The sequence below is a fragment of the Plecotus auritus genome, assembly GCF_963455305.1.
Source record: "Plecotus auritus genome assembly, chromosome: 2".
NCBI classification, from domain to species: Eukaryota; Metazoa; Chordata; class Mammalia; order Chiroptera; family Vespertilionidae; genus Plecotus; species Plecotus auritus.
Genome location: NC_137771.1, coordinates 16,448,862 through 16,464,046, shown reverse-complemented (window position 1 = coordinate 16,464,046; position 15,185 = coordinate 16,448,862). Strand labels below are relative to the sequence as shown.

The following is a 15,185-nucleotide window of genomic DNA, read 5'->3' as shown; positions in this document are numbered from 1 at the left end:
ATGACAGTGTTTTCCCTTTGCCCTAACAATCTTGGGAACTCTTGTTTTCATACAGTGGCTCTTCATATTTGGGAAACAGAGAGTTAGTAAAGTTCTGGAGTATCCACTGGCTCCCTGAATATCTTTCTGGAGGGAACCAAATCCTCAAGTATCCCCTTTCAAAATTATTTAAAAAAATAATTTTACAAGTTTAATGCGAAATTAAAAAACAACAACACACAAATAGAAAGAAGTCCGCTTTCTTTAATGTACAAAACCATACGAGTGGAAACAAAAGCAAGTTAAACATTATCATATTTGTTTACACCACTATCTAGTTCTTCATATCAACATTACTATTCAAACAGTAGCAAGCAGGTGGCAATTTAGGCGTTGGGAGAGAGAGAAAACAAAACTTCTACCGTGTTTATTCTATGAGGTGTAGAGCTGTGCTCACAGAGACGGCTTCTTTGACTTCTCCATGAACCTGCTCAAAAGCTGAAGGAGACTAGAAATGATGGATCTGTGTCCTGGTGTATTGTCATACAATTCTAACAATGGTGCGGCTACCAGCTTGTAATTTTTAGGGACTGCAAACAAGGCTTTCTGTTGAAGTTGAACTGAAAACAACTTCTTATGTTCCTTTGGTTTTGTAATATGTGTAGCAATATATGGATACTGAGGAGGTTCAAAATTTGGTTTCCACCAGTTACCAATGTAGTCATCAATGACCCAGTCCTGTAGGACTTTGCCATGATGACCAAGTGTCTCTGTCACTAAGCATTTCAGTCCTTCGACTTCATATCTTCTGGGTTAAATTCACCATCAGGTAATGTGAAGAAAGTTGTTCCCAGCTGTAGCAGTAACACATGGGGTAGCCAGCACTCATGTACAATCAGAACCCCTTCCATAGTCCTTCTTATTCCATTTTTATCAAATTCCTCCCTCATGCATTGAAACCTGGCTGCAACAGAGCTGTCCTTCTTAGAGAAGGGCTCTTTTGTACCCAAAGTATAATGGGTAAGAGGGTATAGGGGGATGGTTCGCTCCAAGGGGAGGGGCTTGTTTTGTGGGATGTACTTGTTGCCAAACTGGTTGATATCCCTCTGTCCTCCCCCACCCCATTCCCCCTGGGCCAGCTGGTCTGTGAGTGATTGGGTGGTACCATGACAAGTTGGCAAGTACTGGCAGCTAGCAGAAAGGGGTGAGTCAGGGAGACTTTCCCTGTGTGGGCAGCGGTTATCTGCACCCTCCACCTGTCATTAACATGAGAACCTTACAGTATTTTAAACAGACTTTGATTTGTAATCAATACCGTTCATTACCCGAGGGCCTACTGCATGCTGGTTACTGTGGAAGTGCCTTATATGCACTCTCTTTATGACCATCTTGTGAAGGTATTTCCATTGTTATCCCATTTTATAGTTCAGGAAATGGAGATTCAGAAAAGTGAAGTGATTGGCTTAAAGTCACACAGCTAGATAAGAAATGAAATTGAGACTTGAGCCTACGTTTTTCTGGTACCAGAAACCTGTGTGTGTGCCCAACCGGCAGGCCATCCTGCCTCGCAGCCCATTAGCTACATGGTTCATTTCCCGAATGACAGGAAGCCCAGAGAGGGGAGAGATTTTCTCAGAATCCGATAATGGGCTGGACCCTAAGCCAGGCTGTGGTGGGCCTGCCACAGACCCCAAACTTGCCCCAGAAAAGCAAACTAGGAGGCCTGATGGTGGGCCTGCCACAGACCCCAAACTTGCCCCAGAAGAACAAACTAGGAGGCCTGAGACCTCAGACTGGCCCAGACCTTCCTCCCCAGAGCAACAGAGTCATAAACACTGAGCCTGAGTGAGTCATGAAGTATTTATAGATGAGTCTCCTCTCTTCTCCTCAGCTTTGCCAGGATTTATCAGGTTTATTCGGGGCTTGGAGGGTGACAACTTGTTTATCATCCAAGGTGCCCAAAAGGCTGTTGGGACATCCTCTGAGAAGGAGGTCTGGAAGACTGCCCATGTTTAGACCTGACCTGACCTCCCCCCTTGCCCCCAGGCTGAGACAACTCTCCCTACCCCAGTTGTCCCATCTTCTCCCAAATACCACCCCACCCATACACCAGCCGCCACCACAACCACACACACACACACCCAGTGAACTCACGGTCTCAGGCTAAAATGGGACAGAAATGCTGCTTCTCTCAGGAATACCTCTTGGGTTGATCGGAGAAGTTTAAAAACTTTCTGTAGCCTCACTATCTTTTTCTTTTTTAAAAAAAATATATTTTATTGATATTTTACAGAGAGGAAGGGAGAGGGACAGAGAGCTAGAAACATCGATGAGAGAGAAACATCGATCAGCTGCCTCCTGCACACCTCCTACTGGGGATGTGCCCGCAACCAAGGTACATGCCCTTGACCGGAATCGAACCTGGGACCTTTCAGTCCCTAGGCTGACGCTCTATCCACTGAGCCAAACCGGTCTCGGCGCCTCACTATCTTTTTTATTTTTAATATATTTTTATTGATTTCAGAGAAGAAGGGAGAGGGAGAGATAGAAACATCAATGATGTGAGAGAATCATCGATTGGCTGCCTCCTGCAAGCCCCCCAACTGAGCCAAACTGGCTAGGGCAACATTACCTTTTAAATCCTCACAATTTTATAAATTGGATGTTAATTTAATATGGTTTTTATAATTAAGGAAACTGAGGCTCAGAGAGGTAAACTAACTTGCCCAAGACCACACAGCTCATACAGGTCTAGGTTAAAAATCTAGGCCTTCCTTGGTTCCAGAGTCCAAACTGTGGGCGACCTTGAGCAAGTTACTTCCCCTTCTGATCTTCAGTTTCTTTATCTGTAAAACGAAGACACTAATACCCACCTTTCACAGTTGTGAGGACTGATTAAAACTGGTACACAGTGGGCTCCCAGCCACTGCTGCCCCTGACCCCCAACAATCAGTGAATTAGCTTATTCTAAGCTGCTTAAGACAATCAGCCAAGTCACAAGTCACAACTGGCTCAAACTTCAGGGACTTGAATCCAGGACCCAGGCTATTCCAACCACACTGCCTGCTGCCCCACCCTTTGTTTTTTTCCAATGGCCAGGCTGCATGTCCCTAGTGACTCGGAACCCAAGGGCTGGCGGGGGAGGGAGGCAGCTGCGAAAGTGAGGGGTGGAGGGGGCGTTGGAGGATTAGGCTTGGTGGATGTGCCCAGAGGCACAGTGGACTGACCAGGCGCTCACTCCTGGGATCTATTTTGGATGGTGCCCACCTCTAGGCTGCCAGCAGCTGGAACCTGAGGTGTCGGTGCTGAGTTAACAGAGCGGCCCCAGGAGCCAGATTTAGTGGTTGAGACCTGACTCCAGAAGGGTGGCCGGCTGCAGGCACAGGGTAGAGCCTGCTTTTGTGATTCCTGGTAGGTTGGGGCTCCTGAGGCTCTGAGCCCTGTGGATTGGGTCTACTTAGAGCAGCCTGTTGTTCCCTGCAATCTCCATCCTCTCCCTCCCTAGCCCAGTGCACAGCCGCTAACTGGAGGTTCAGACAGATATGGATTCAAGGTCTGGCTGTTCCATTTACTACCTGTGTGATCTTGGGCAACATACTCAACCTTGGCATCCTGATCTAGAAATGGAGACAATCATAATAACCTTATAGGGCTAATAATTAAGTGGGGTTCCTGGGTAGCAGTGTGTTCCCTTTTCTGCCCCTCCACCACAACCACTGGGGCCCATGAAGGCAGGGCTGTCCTCCCTCTGCTCTGCAGGGGCCTTTAAATGCATTCCCCCAGGTCAGTGGTCGGCAAACTGCGGCTCGCGAGCCACATGCGGCTCTTTGGCCCCTTGAGTGTGGCTCTTCCACAAAATACCACGGCCTGGGCGAGTCTATTTTGAAGAAGTGGCGTTAGAAGAAGTTTAAGTTTAAAAAATTGGGCTCTCAAAAGAAATTTCAATCGTTGTACTGTTGATATTTGGCTCTGTTGACTAATGAGTTTGCCGACCACTGCCCCAGGTGTTGACCTGGCTGTTCAGGGGTCCTGAGGCTGCTCACCTCTCACAGTGTTTCCAGAAACCCTGGTCCTAAGTCCCCTCTGGCCTACTGGCCAGGGCTAGGCTCTGACACAGGTGAAGGCCCAGCTCACTCAGCTGTAGCTTAAATTTCCTCTTGGGCTTCAGTAGAGGGCCCCAGTAAGGAACCCCAGCTCTTTGAGTTCTAATCCATAAAAACAGTGACTTTTAAAAACTCGCCCGGCTGGCATGGCTTAGTAACTGAGCGTTCACCTATGAACCAGGAGGTCATGAGTTCAATTCCTGGTCAGGGCACATGCCCGGGTTGTGGGCTCGATCTCCATGTGGGGCGTGCAGGAGGCAGCCAACAATGACTCTCTCATCATTGATGTTCCCCTATCTCTCCCTCTCCCTTCCTCTCTGAAATCAATAAAACTATATATATATAAATATATATATAAATATATATATTTTATTGATTTCAGAGAGGAAGGGAGAGGGAAAGAGAGATAGAAACATCAGTGATGAGAGAGAATCATTGGTCAGCTGCCTCCTGCATGCCCCACACTGGATCTGGGCATGTGCCTGACTGGGAATCAAACCGTAACCTTCTGGTTCATAGATCGATGCTCAACCACTGAGCCATGACAGTTAGGCAAAAAAAAAAAACAGTGACTTTTAACCTGGGGATTTTTACCAGCCATTTTCTATGCCAGTATAAAATTATTAATATATAAATTTGTTTACATACACACATATATAATTTTTTCAATAGAAAATAATCAGATTGCATATAAGTGACATGTACTTTTCTTTTTGTGCCTAACAATATATTGTTGACATCTTTTCATATTAAATTCAATAGAAAGTGCAATGTCTGTTTTTAATTGGAGAAATATTTATGTATATATTTATCTTATAGACAGTTGGAATGCTTATTGGGGTATATTTTTGCTTTATTTTTTAGTAAACTTTTTCTTTTAAGTGTAATATGCATTCAGAACAGTGCACGATTCATAAGTGCACAGTTCAAAGCATTTTCACAAAATGATATGCCTGCAAAACCCGAACCCTAGTGAAGAACAGATCGTAACTGCCCAGTTGGTGTGGCTCAGTGGTTGAGCGTCAACTTATGAGCCAGGAGGTCATGCACGGTTCAATTCCTGGTTAACACACATGCCCGAGTTGCAGCAGACTCAATCCCCAGTTGGGGGAGTACGGGAGGCAGCCAGTCAACGATTCTCTCTCATCATTGACGTTTCTATCTCTCTCTTCCTCTCCCTTCCTTTCTGAAATCAATAAAAAAAAAAAAGGTATATATTTTAAAAAGAACAGATCATTACCAGCAAGCTCAGAGCCCTGCTTGTTCCCCCTTCCAGCTCCCTACTGAATTAACAGGATCCTGACTTCTACCAGCTTAGGTTAGTGTGAGCTTTTTGTGAACTTTATAATGACAGAATTATATAATACGTACACTTTCGTACAACATACTTTATGAGATTCATCTATGTTGTTGCATGTGGCAATATTTACTCCTTCTCATTGCTGTGCAGTATTCACTATGTGACCACAGGACGATTTATTTGTTCCACTGATGGATGTTGGGGTTGTTTCCAGGGTTTGCTACTACAAACAGTATTGCAAAAAAATTTTTGCATGTGAATAGATCTACTATGTTGTACACCTGAAACTAATGTAATATGGTATGTCAACTGTAATTGAAAAATTTTAAAAATTATAAAAATTATATATCTGAATATTTCTAGCTAGCTGACTATATCTTTTTGTCATCTTTCTAGTTTTTAAAAATATATATATACTTAAATACATTTTTATTGATTTTTAGAAAGAGAGAGGAAAGGAGAGGGAAAGAGAAACATTGATCAGCTGCCTCCTGCATACCTCCTACTCTAGATCAAGCCTGCAACCCAGGCACAAGCCCTGACCGGGATCAAACCAGCAACCTTTTGGTGCAAGGGATGATGTCCAACCATGTACCAAACCACACCTGCCACAGCTCTAGTTTTTTTATAAGATAAATTTCTCAGAATACAACTACTAAGGCACATGTATGAATATTTTACATTTTGATTTTGTCAAATTGCACTCCCCAAGGTCAAGTGTAGTAGCAGTGTCCGTTGCCCTCCACCTTCACCAACCTTGGCTATTATTACTGTTTCCTATTTTTGTCAATCTGATAGAAGAAAAATCAGATCTTATTGTGGTTTTAATGAGATTTTTAACATTAGTGAGGACAAGCACCTCTGTTTTGTTTGTTTTTGTTTTGGGGGCAGGAGGCACTAGCATTTATTCTTTTTTGTGAATGGCCTTTTCTGTATCCTTTGCTTGTTTTTAAAACTTTAGTGTATTGTGGGGATTGACACTTGGTCTTCACCAGTGTTTCTACTGTTTTCTCCCAAGGGTCACTTACTTGTCTTTTAGCTTTGTTTATGAAGCAACTGCCAGTTTAAATATAGTTTGTTTTCCTCCTGCTTACTGCTTATGATCTGGATCGTCCAGTGCGTGTGTGTGTGTGTGTGTGTGTGTGTGTGTGTGTGTGTGTGGTGGCAAACCCAAGGTTCAAGCTGGTGGGGGTGGGGAATAGCAGGCCAGGTGGGATGGGCAGCTGGCCCCCAAGACTGTCTCTCTAGGATACAAGCACCTGAACCTTTGGGTCAGTACTGAGCCTGGGGCTTTGAGTTTGCCATGAGGCTTCCTCCAGTTTCTTTTTTGTTTTTGAAATATATTTTTATTGATTTCAGGGAGGAAGGGTAAGGGAGAGAGAGATAGAAACATCAGTGATGAGAGAGAATCATGGATCAGCTGCCTCCAGCACGCCCCACAGTGGGGATCGAGCCCACAACCCAGGCATGTGCCATGACCGGGAATCAAACCGTGACCTCCTGGTTCATAGGTGGACGCTCAAGCACTGAGCCTCGCCTGCTGGGCATCCAGTTTCTTTTTCAAGTTTCCCAGTGCTCACTGGCCCCATGTTAATAAGAGTCTCTCCCCAGAGCCCAGGGGCCAGACAGCTGAGTCAGGATCACTGCTCATAGGGCCATAGAGGGAAAGAAAGTTTAAGAGTGATAGCTAAGCCAAAACCGGTTTGGCTCAGTGGTAGAGCGTCGGCCTGTGGACTGAAAGGTCCCAGGTTCGATTCCGGTCAAGGGCACGTAACTTGGTTGTGGGCACATCCCCAGTAGGAGGTGTGCAGGAGGCAGCTGATCGATGTTTCTAACTCTCTATCCCTCTTCCTTCCTCTCTGTCAAAAATCAATAAAATATATTTAAAAAAAAAAAAGAGTGATAGCTAAGATGCCCAATTCTCTGAGTTTAAGGACTTTCTTAGTCTGCTCAGGTTGTCATAACAAAATACTACAGGCTTGAGGCTTAAACAACAGGAACTTTATTTCTCACAGTTCTGGAGGCTGGAAGTCCAAGGTCAAGGTGCTGGCAGGTTTCATTCTTAGCCTTTTTCTCTTGGCTTGCACATGGTTGTCACCTCCTGTGTGCTCACATGGCCTTTCCTCGGCAAATGTGCACGAAGAGACAGAGAGCAGGCTCTCTTGTGTCGCTAAGGACTCTAGTCCCATCAGATGAGGGCCCTACGTCATGACCCTATCACTGAGTTACCTCCAAAGGCCCCCATCTCCAAATACTATCTCATTAGGGTTTAGAGCAACATTTTGGGGAGACACAATTCAGTTCATAACAATGCCCATTTCCTAGAAATGTAACCTTAACCAATTTACCTAATATCTTTGTGACTCAATCTGTAAAATAAGCATGATAGAAATAGCGCCCAGCCAGTGTAGCTCAGTGGTTGAGCATGGACCCAGGAGCCAAGAGATCATGGGTTTGATTCCCGGTCAGGGCACATGCCCTGGTTGTGGGCTTGATCCCCAGTGGGGGGCGTGCAGGAGGCAGCTGTTTGAATATGTTTCTCTCTCATTGATGTTTCTATCCCTCTATCTCGCTCCCTTCCTGTCTCTCTAAAAATCAATAAAAAAACATATTTAAGAAAGAAAGAAATATTGACCTCATGAATTAACAAATAAATCAATAGCTATAAAACACTTAGAGCAGACTGTGATAGCTGGCCTCCAAGATGGACCTCAATAATTCTTGCCTCCTGTTACTCATGCTCCTGTGTGCTCCCCTCCACACTTCATCAGGGTTGTTCTATGCATCCAATAGAATACAATGGGAGTGATGTGTGTGATGTGTAAGGCTAGGTCATAAAAGACATTGCCACTTCTGCCTTGCTTTTTCGGGTCACTCTCCAGCCACCATGCTATGAGGATGCTCAAGCAGCTCTATGGAGAGGTATGTGTGTTGAACTGACGCCTCCCACCAGCTGCCCACCATGTGAGTAAGCCACCTTGGAAGTGAAGCCTTGAGATGAACTGACTGCAGCCCCAGGCAACATCTTCACTACAACCTCCTTGGAGATACTGAACTGAACCACCCACAGAAATGGGGTGAGATAATAAATGTTTATTACTGTTTTAAACTGCTAAGTTTTGGGGAAATCTATTGTGCAGCAATAGCTAATACATAGGTCATGGAGTTATCCATAGTAACTTTTTAGTAAATGCCAGCCCGTATTATTCCCTTGAGTGTGAAAATATTTTTAAAATATATTTTATTTATTTCAAAGAGGAAGGGAGAGGGAGAGAGAGATGGATAGATAGAAGCATCAATGATGAGAGATAATCATCGATCAGCTGCCTCCTACATGCTCCACACTGGGGATGGAACCAGAAACCCAGGCCTGTGTCCTGACCGGAAATCGAACCTCAACCTCCTGGTTCATAGGTAGACGCTCAACCACTGAGCCATGCTGGCTGGGTTGACTGTGAAAATATTAAAAACAATGTTTGCTGAGTGTCTATCATGTGCCAGATATGTGCCATGTACCTGGGCAAGTGGACTCTCACCTCTACCATTAATTTTCTGCAAGGGATAGAGTGTTAGGGGCAGTCACTCAAAACCCAAGACTATCAGGGCTAGAAAGGTCCAGAGATATCATTACTCTAACCAACTCTCATTTATAGATGAGGAAACTGAGACACAGTTAGGTAACCTTCCCAAGGTAACAGAGCTGATATGTAGAGGAGCCTAAACTTGAACTTGGATTCATTAGTGCCTGGGCAGCTTCTTTGTTGTTGCTTTGCACTCTCAGGGCCTTATAGTAATGGTTTATTATATCTCAATCTATAAAGAACTTTCAATACTCTATTTCAGGATCATCCTTGTAGAGCCCCCTCCAGACCCTGTTGACACCCCATGTTCCCTGGACAGTCCCTTTCTCTAAGGCCACCCATTCCCTAGAGCCCTTGTAGCTGTCCACAAGTGTCTGGACTAGGGGACAGAGGAAGGAGGCCTGAGGGGCTTCTAGTCCTGAGTGCTGAGTCCCAGGACTCTATGTTCCCCTTCCATGGCACATGGGCCAGGCCCAGGGGACTTTGCCCTGGCATCTGGGGCACTACATCATGTCCCAGACCCCATGGACCCACCTCTGCCAACTGTGGCTTTAGCCTCTGGATCAAATGACCTATTGGTTGATCCCTTGATTAAGGGTGATTCTTTTATGAGGATGACTTTGATCTCAAACTATAAGCAAATAAGATCTCCCCCCACCTTTCTGAGGCACCACAGAGGCTCGAGGGGAAATCCAGAGGAAGAGGCACGGTGGGCCCCACCCTCCGAGGGAGGTCATGGGGGCTGGAGGGAGAACAGCACACATGTGGAAAGGAACACCATGATGTACCAAGGAAATATGTAAGCAAGCCCAAGCTATGCGGAAATGAAAGGGGAGACGGAGGGTGGTTCCTCCTGCATCACATCCCCAGGCCTGTTGTCATCACAGGGAAGAGCTCCTCCGAGAATCCTTTCTACTGGGGACAGGGAAGTACACTCAGGGATCATCTCTTTCAGTTGCTCCATTTGGCAGATGAAGAAACTGAAGGTGGGTGTGGCTTGCTGGGCATCACATTGCTGGTCTCTGGCAGAGCTAAAGATGGAGCCCAGGTGTCCAGGCCCCAGGCCATGGTTCTTTCCCCCAACCAAGAGGCCTCAAGAACTCAGGTTTCTAAAAAGTCCCCTCTCTAGTGACAATGAAAAAGAACATAGACTTTGGGGTTAGACTGTGGGGTTAAATCGGCTTATTCCAGCTCTGCCTACACTAGCCGTGAGACTTGGGGCAACTCCAATCTGTGCTTCAGTTTCCTTAGCTCTAAAGTGGAGATAAGTATGACTTACTCGTGTTTGTTGTGACAACTGACTGAAATAGTGCCAGGATGCCCAGCCACTTGTAAGCATTAAATCAAAAAATAATGCTGTACTGTAATTGCTATTACCTTCCATCTCTCTCTCTTCCTTGCCAAGCCAGACCATTTTCCCTGCTGCTTTTCCTGCCCTCTTAATCAGCTGAGACCGGTCTCAGACAGTAACGCTCCTCCCATTAGTAACACAGACTTTTTGGGACAGTACCAAATAAGAAGTCTGTCTCTTAGCTGTGTGATGTTCCACACGTCACTTAACCTTTCTGAACTTCAGTTCCCGATACGTCAAAATGGGAATCACAGTGCCCAGAATCATTCTCTGACAAATCAGTGGCACAGAAGGATGGGAGGGAAGGCGATTGTTATAGATTAAAAGAGACCGATGAGACAAAATCAGTAATATGCCCTGTCTCAGACCTTATTTGGATCAGATTTGGCAAACTAACTGTAAAAGATATGTGAGACAATCAACAACCTCTGGAAATGGTTTGGGATTTAGGTAATATTAAGAAATTATTGCCCAGCCGGTGTGGCTCACTGGTCGTTTTGACCTATGAACCAGGAGGTCATGGTTCAATTCCCAGTCAGGTCATATACCCAAGTTATAGGCTTGATCCCCAGTGTGGGGCATGCAGGAGGCAGTGGATCCATGATCTCTCCCATCATTGATGTTTTTTGTTTTTTTTAAAATATATTTTATTGATTTTTTACAGAGAGGAAGGAAAAGGGATAGATAGTCAGAAACATCGATGAGAGAGAAACATAGATCAACTGCCTCCTGCACACCTCCTACTGGGGATGTGCCCGCAACCAAGTTACATGCCCTTGACCGGAATCGAACCTGGGACCCCTCAGTCCGCAGGCTGACGCTCTATCCACTGAGCCAAACCGGTTTTGGCGATCATCATTCATGTTTTTATCTCTCTCTCCCTTCCTCTCTGAAATCAATAAAAATATTTTAAAAAATAAATTATTATGCCCTGGCCAGATAGTTCAGTTGGTTAGAACGTTGTCCTGATACGCCAAGGTTGAGGGTTTGATCCCTGGTCAGGGCATATACAAGAATAAACCAAGGAATACATAAATAAGTGGAACAACAAATCACTGTTTCCCACCCCCCCCCCCGCCCCGCCTCTCTCTTCTCCCTTTCTCTCTCAAAAAATCAATAAAATACAAATTAGAAAAGAAAAAAAAGAAATGGCAAAACTGTTATTCTCCAGAGCATTTGAGATCTTGCTCCCTGGCATATGGTGTCAGTTTGGCTTAAATAAACTCTTGGGGGAGAGGGGAAAATAATTGTTATTTTTACTAGGTATGATAATGGCATGGTGATTATGAAAGTCAATGATTATCAGTTAGAAATGCTTACTGAAGTATTTATGAGTGAAATGACTTAATGACTATGACTGGCTTTAAAATATTCCAGAAAAAAAAAGAAGTATGTGTGGGGAATTATAGACAAAGTAAGACTGAGGAAACATTAAGGATGAAAGCTGGTTTTGGTTACATGAGTTCATTATACTATTTTCTCTACTTTGGTATGTTTGAAAGTTTCACTAATAAACAGTACAGTGAATAAATAAGACTTGTAGAAAGGGAAGCAGTAAGATATAGTAGTTAAAAGCTTTGGGCTCAGACATACCACTGAGATTCTGAATTTGTCTCTTCATCTGTCAGTCTATAATTTGATAGAATGTTCCATTAACTGGTAATGATACTGATTTATAAGTTCCTACTTCTGGTGCTGGCTCTGTCACTCACTGGCTGGGGGACTTTGGCCAAGTGACTTAACCTCTCTGAGCTTCTGTAGCTCAGCTATAAAACAGGGAAAAACATGACCATTCCTGTCTCACTGAGCTATTTTGAGGATTAACAAGAAGATGAATGGAAAGAGCTTTGCACAGTGCCTGGAATGCAATAAGCATTCAATAAATGCTTCAGTGTAAGGAGTACAGGTTTAGGAGTCAGGCTACCTTGGATATGAACCCCAGCTCAGCTCTGCCAATTGTCACTTTGGCCAAGCCATTAATTCTCTGAATCTCGTTTCCTCCTGGGAAAAACGAAGATCATAATACCTCCCTTGCAGGACTGTTGTGAGGATTAAATGACAGGACATGTTTTGATGCCCAGCATGACCCATGTGGGAATTTCCCTTTCCCACCCCTTGACTTTCAGCAGTGCCAGCCTTGCCAGCTCCCAGGCTGGAGTTGATCCCACTGTCCATTTGCTTGGCTTTTGCACCTGGGCTGCCAAGTGTGGCTGGAGAAAGTCAACAGAATCATGTGAATGGCTCCTCACAACTGGCAAATGTGCATTCGGAAACATCAGCGAGGCTCTTCTGCTTGCAGACAGTCCTCCCCCCAGCCCCCAGGGCACTTCCTCCTGTGTTTCACACTGGTCCAAACATTTTCCACCACCCACTCATCCTACCCTTCTCCCTGCCTCTGCCTCAAAAGTTGACCTCAATTCTCTGGACTGAAGTCGTCAACATGAGCACCTTTCTCTCAACTTTCCAACACCTCTGATTCTCTCCTCCATCTTTTCCTCTCTCTTATCCTCCCATCTCAACAGTCAGATTGTCCTTTTTCTTCCAAAAGCTTCAGAATTTACTCCATCACCCTCTCCCCAATCTTCCAGTACTTTCTCCCCACTGGCTGCACCATCTCAGACAACACACAGACATACACACACACACACAAACTTGGTCAAGTACCTTGATCTCATCCAAGTCTGACAGTGACCCTGCTGCTCCCTTGTTTAATTCACACGTTCACTTATTCACCCATTTAAGAAACATTTGTTAAGTGTCTATTATGTGCGAGGCACTGGAGGTAAAGAGATGAATAGACGCAGTTTTTGTCCTTAAAGTCTTCAAAGTCCAAGGGAGAGTCAGACTCACAGATGGGAGGATGCACAAGTGAGATGTAAAGATGGACCCAGGCTTGATGCTGAGATTGACTGAGTGCAATGGGAGAGAGGGGGAGCTCAAGGATGGCTCCCAGACATCTGGTCTATGCAAATGGGTGTATGGGTCCTGAGAAATGAAACAAGAAAAAGGGAGGCTGTGTGCTGCTTGGGATATGCTGAGTTTGAGGTGCTTTTGGGACATCCCAGCAGAGATCTCCAAAAAATCTTCAGTTTACGTGAGAGAGCAGTATGAACTGGAATCTGAGATTTGAGGATCATTAACATGTAATAGTTGGAATCATGAATGTATATAGAGTGCTCTCTGCTGCAAGTAACAGAATAATTATACTCTGAGGACATTTGTTAAGTTACATCTTAAATAACCAAGAAGTGGGCAGTTCTAGGGGTGGGTAACCTGGCCGCACAATGACACCATTGCTTTCTCTAGTCCTTCTTTGTCCTTCTCAGGGAACTGATTTCTTCCTGAGACTTGTCCTGTCTTGGTTGCAAGACTGGACAAAACTGAAGTCGTGTGAGCAACAAAGAAGCTGGCACTGTTGGGCTCCTGAGTCAAGCATATCTGGGTTCATGTCCTAGAGCCACTTCTTGCAAGCTGTGTGACCTCATACAAGTTATTTTACTTTTCTGTGCCTGCGTTTGCTCATCTGTGGAATGAGGATTTGTGATGTTGTGATTTATAATAAGAAATATGTGTTTGATCTTTGCCCTGTTTCTGGCTCATAGCTCCCTAAACTCTTGGAATTTCCCAAGTGCTGAGAGTGATGGAGGTGTGTTTTGTTATGAGAATGAGGTGACTTTACTTGGAAGCACCAAAGCATGGGGGCTGGTTGCCAGGAGAACCCACCATGTGATTAGTGGGTTGGAACTTTCAGTCCCCTCTACCTCCCACTCTGGGCAGAGGAAGAGAGCTGGAGGTTGATCCAATCACCAACTGTTAATGATTTAATCAATGTACTTACATAATAAAGCTTCCATAAAATCCCAAGAGGATAGGGATTGGAGAGCTTCCAGATTTATAAACAGGTGGAGATCCTGGAAGTGTACCCAGACAAACAATGGGTCCGTGCTGCCTGTCACTACTCCAGCCAACTAAGCAGAGACAGGGTTGAATCATATATGAGCGTTTATTCTAATACTGCCGGCAGTATGAGAGAGCAGCAGATCGTCCACAAACATCTACTCTGCTGCCCACTATAAGCCAGCTGCTTGCACAGGTAGAAGTACAAAGGAAAGTAGGCAAACGGGCAAATGGCCAGTTTACAGATATGCACAGGGGCTTAGTGATATGCAAGGGCTGGGGTTACATGGGGAAATAGCCAAAGGGTAGGCCAAATGGTCAGTTAACAGGTAAGCAGCCTGGAGACTTGCAAAGGCCTACAGGAATGCAAAAAGGTCTGGGGATCTTAGTGATTCTGGTTGTTAATCTTTCCTTGATAATGGGCAGCTCCAAAGTGGGAGGGTGGGCTGCATTTCCCAGTGAAGCTCCCAGGTCCTGAGCGCAGCTTCTAGCCAAGTAAGAATATGCCTTCTCTAGCCAAAACCGGTTTGGCTCAGTGGATAGAGCGTCGGCCTGCGGACTGAGAGGTCCCAGGTTCGATTCCGGTCAAGGGCATGTAACTTGGTTGCGGGCACATCCCCAGTAGGAGGTGTGCAGGAGGCAGCTGATCGATCTTTCTCTCTCATCGATGTTTCTGACTATCCCTCTTCCTTCCTCTCTGTAAAAAATCAATAAAATATATTAAAAAAAAAAAAAAAAAAGAATATGCCTTCTCTAATCAGAATAAAACAATCACGGTTAACAGAGCATGGTTAATGTTTCTTACAATACTAGGTGGTTCCCCAGCATTCTGTTTCTGCCCCCTTTCAGGAGAATGGTGCCCCTGGAGAGGGCATGAAAGTTCCATGCCCCTCCCCACATACCGCAGATCTGAGGCAGAGGGATGGGCTCAGAGAGAGGGGCTGCCCTGCCTCTATGGTGGGAGCTGCCCAGGA

At 45.0% G+C, this 15,185-nt stretch overlaps 1 pseudogene across 1 annotated transcript; it reads right to left on the bottom strand.

Moving 5' to 3' along the window:
- Positions 1-432: 432 nt before the first annotated feature.
- LOC308242685 (cleavage and polyadenylation specificity factor subunit 5-like) lies at positions 433-1,321 on the bottom strand (annotated as a pseudogene). Its single transcript has 2 exons — positions 1,317-1,321; positions 433-1,170 (listed from the first exon to the last, which is right to left on the bottom strand). The product of its transcript is annotated as a cleavage and polyadenylation specificity factor subunit 5-like (transcript).
- Between the last annotated feature and the right edge of the window lie 13,864 nt (positions 1,322-15,185).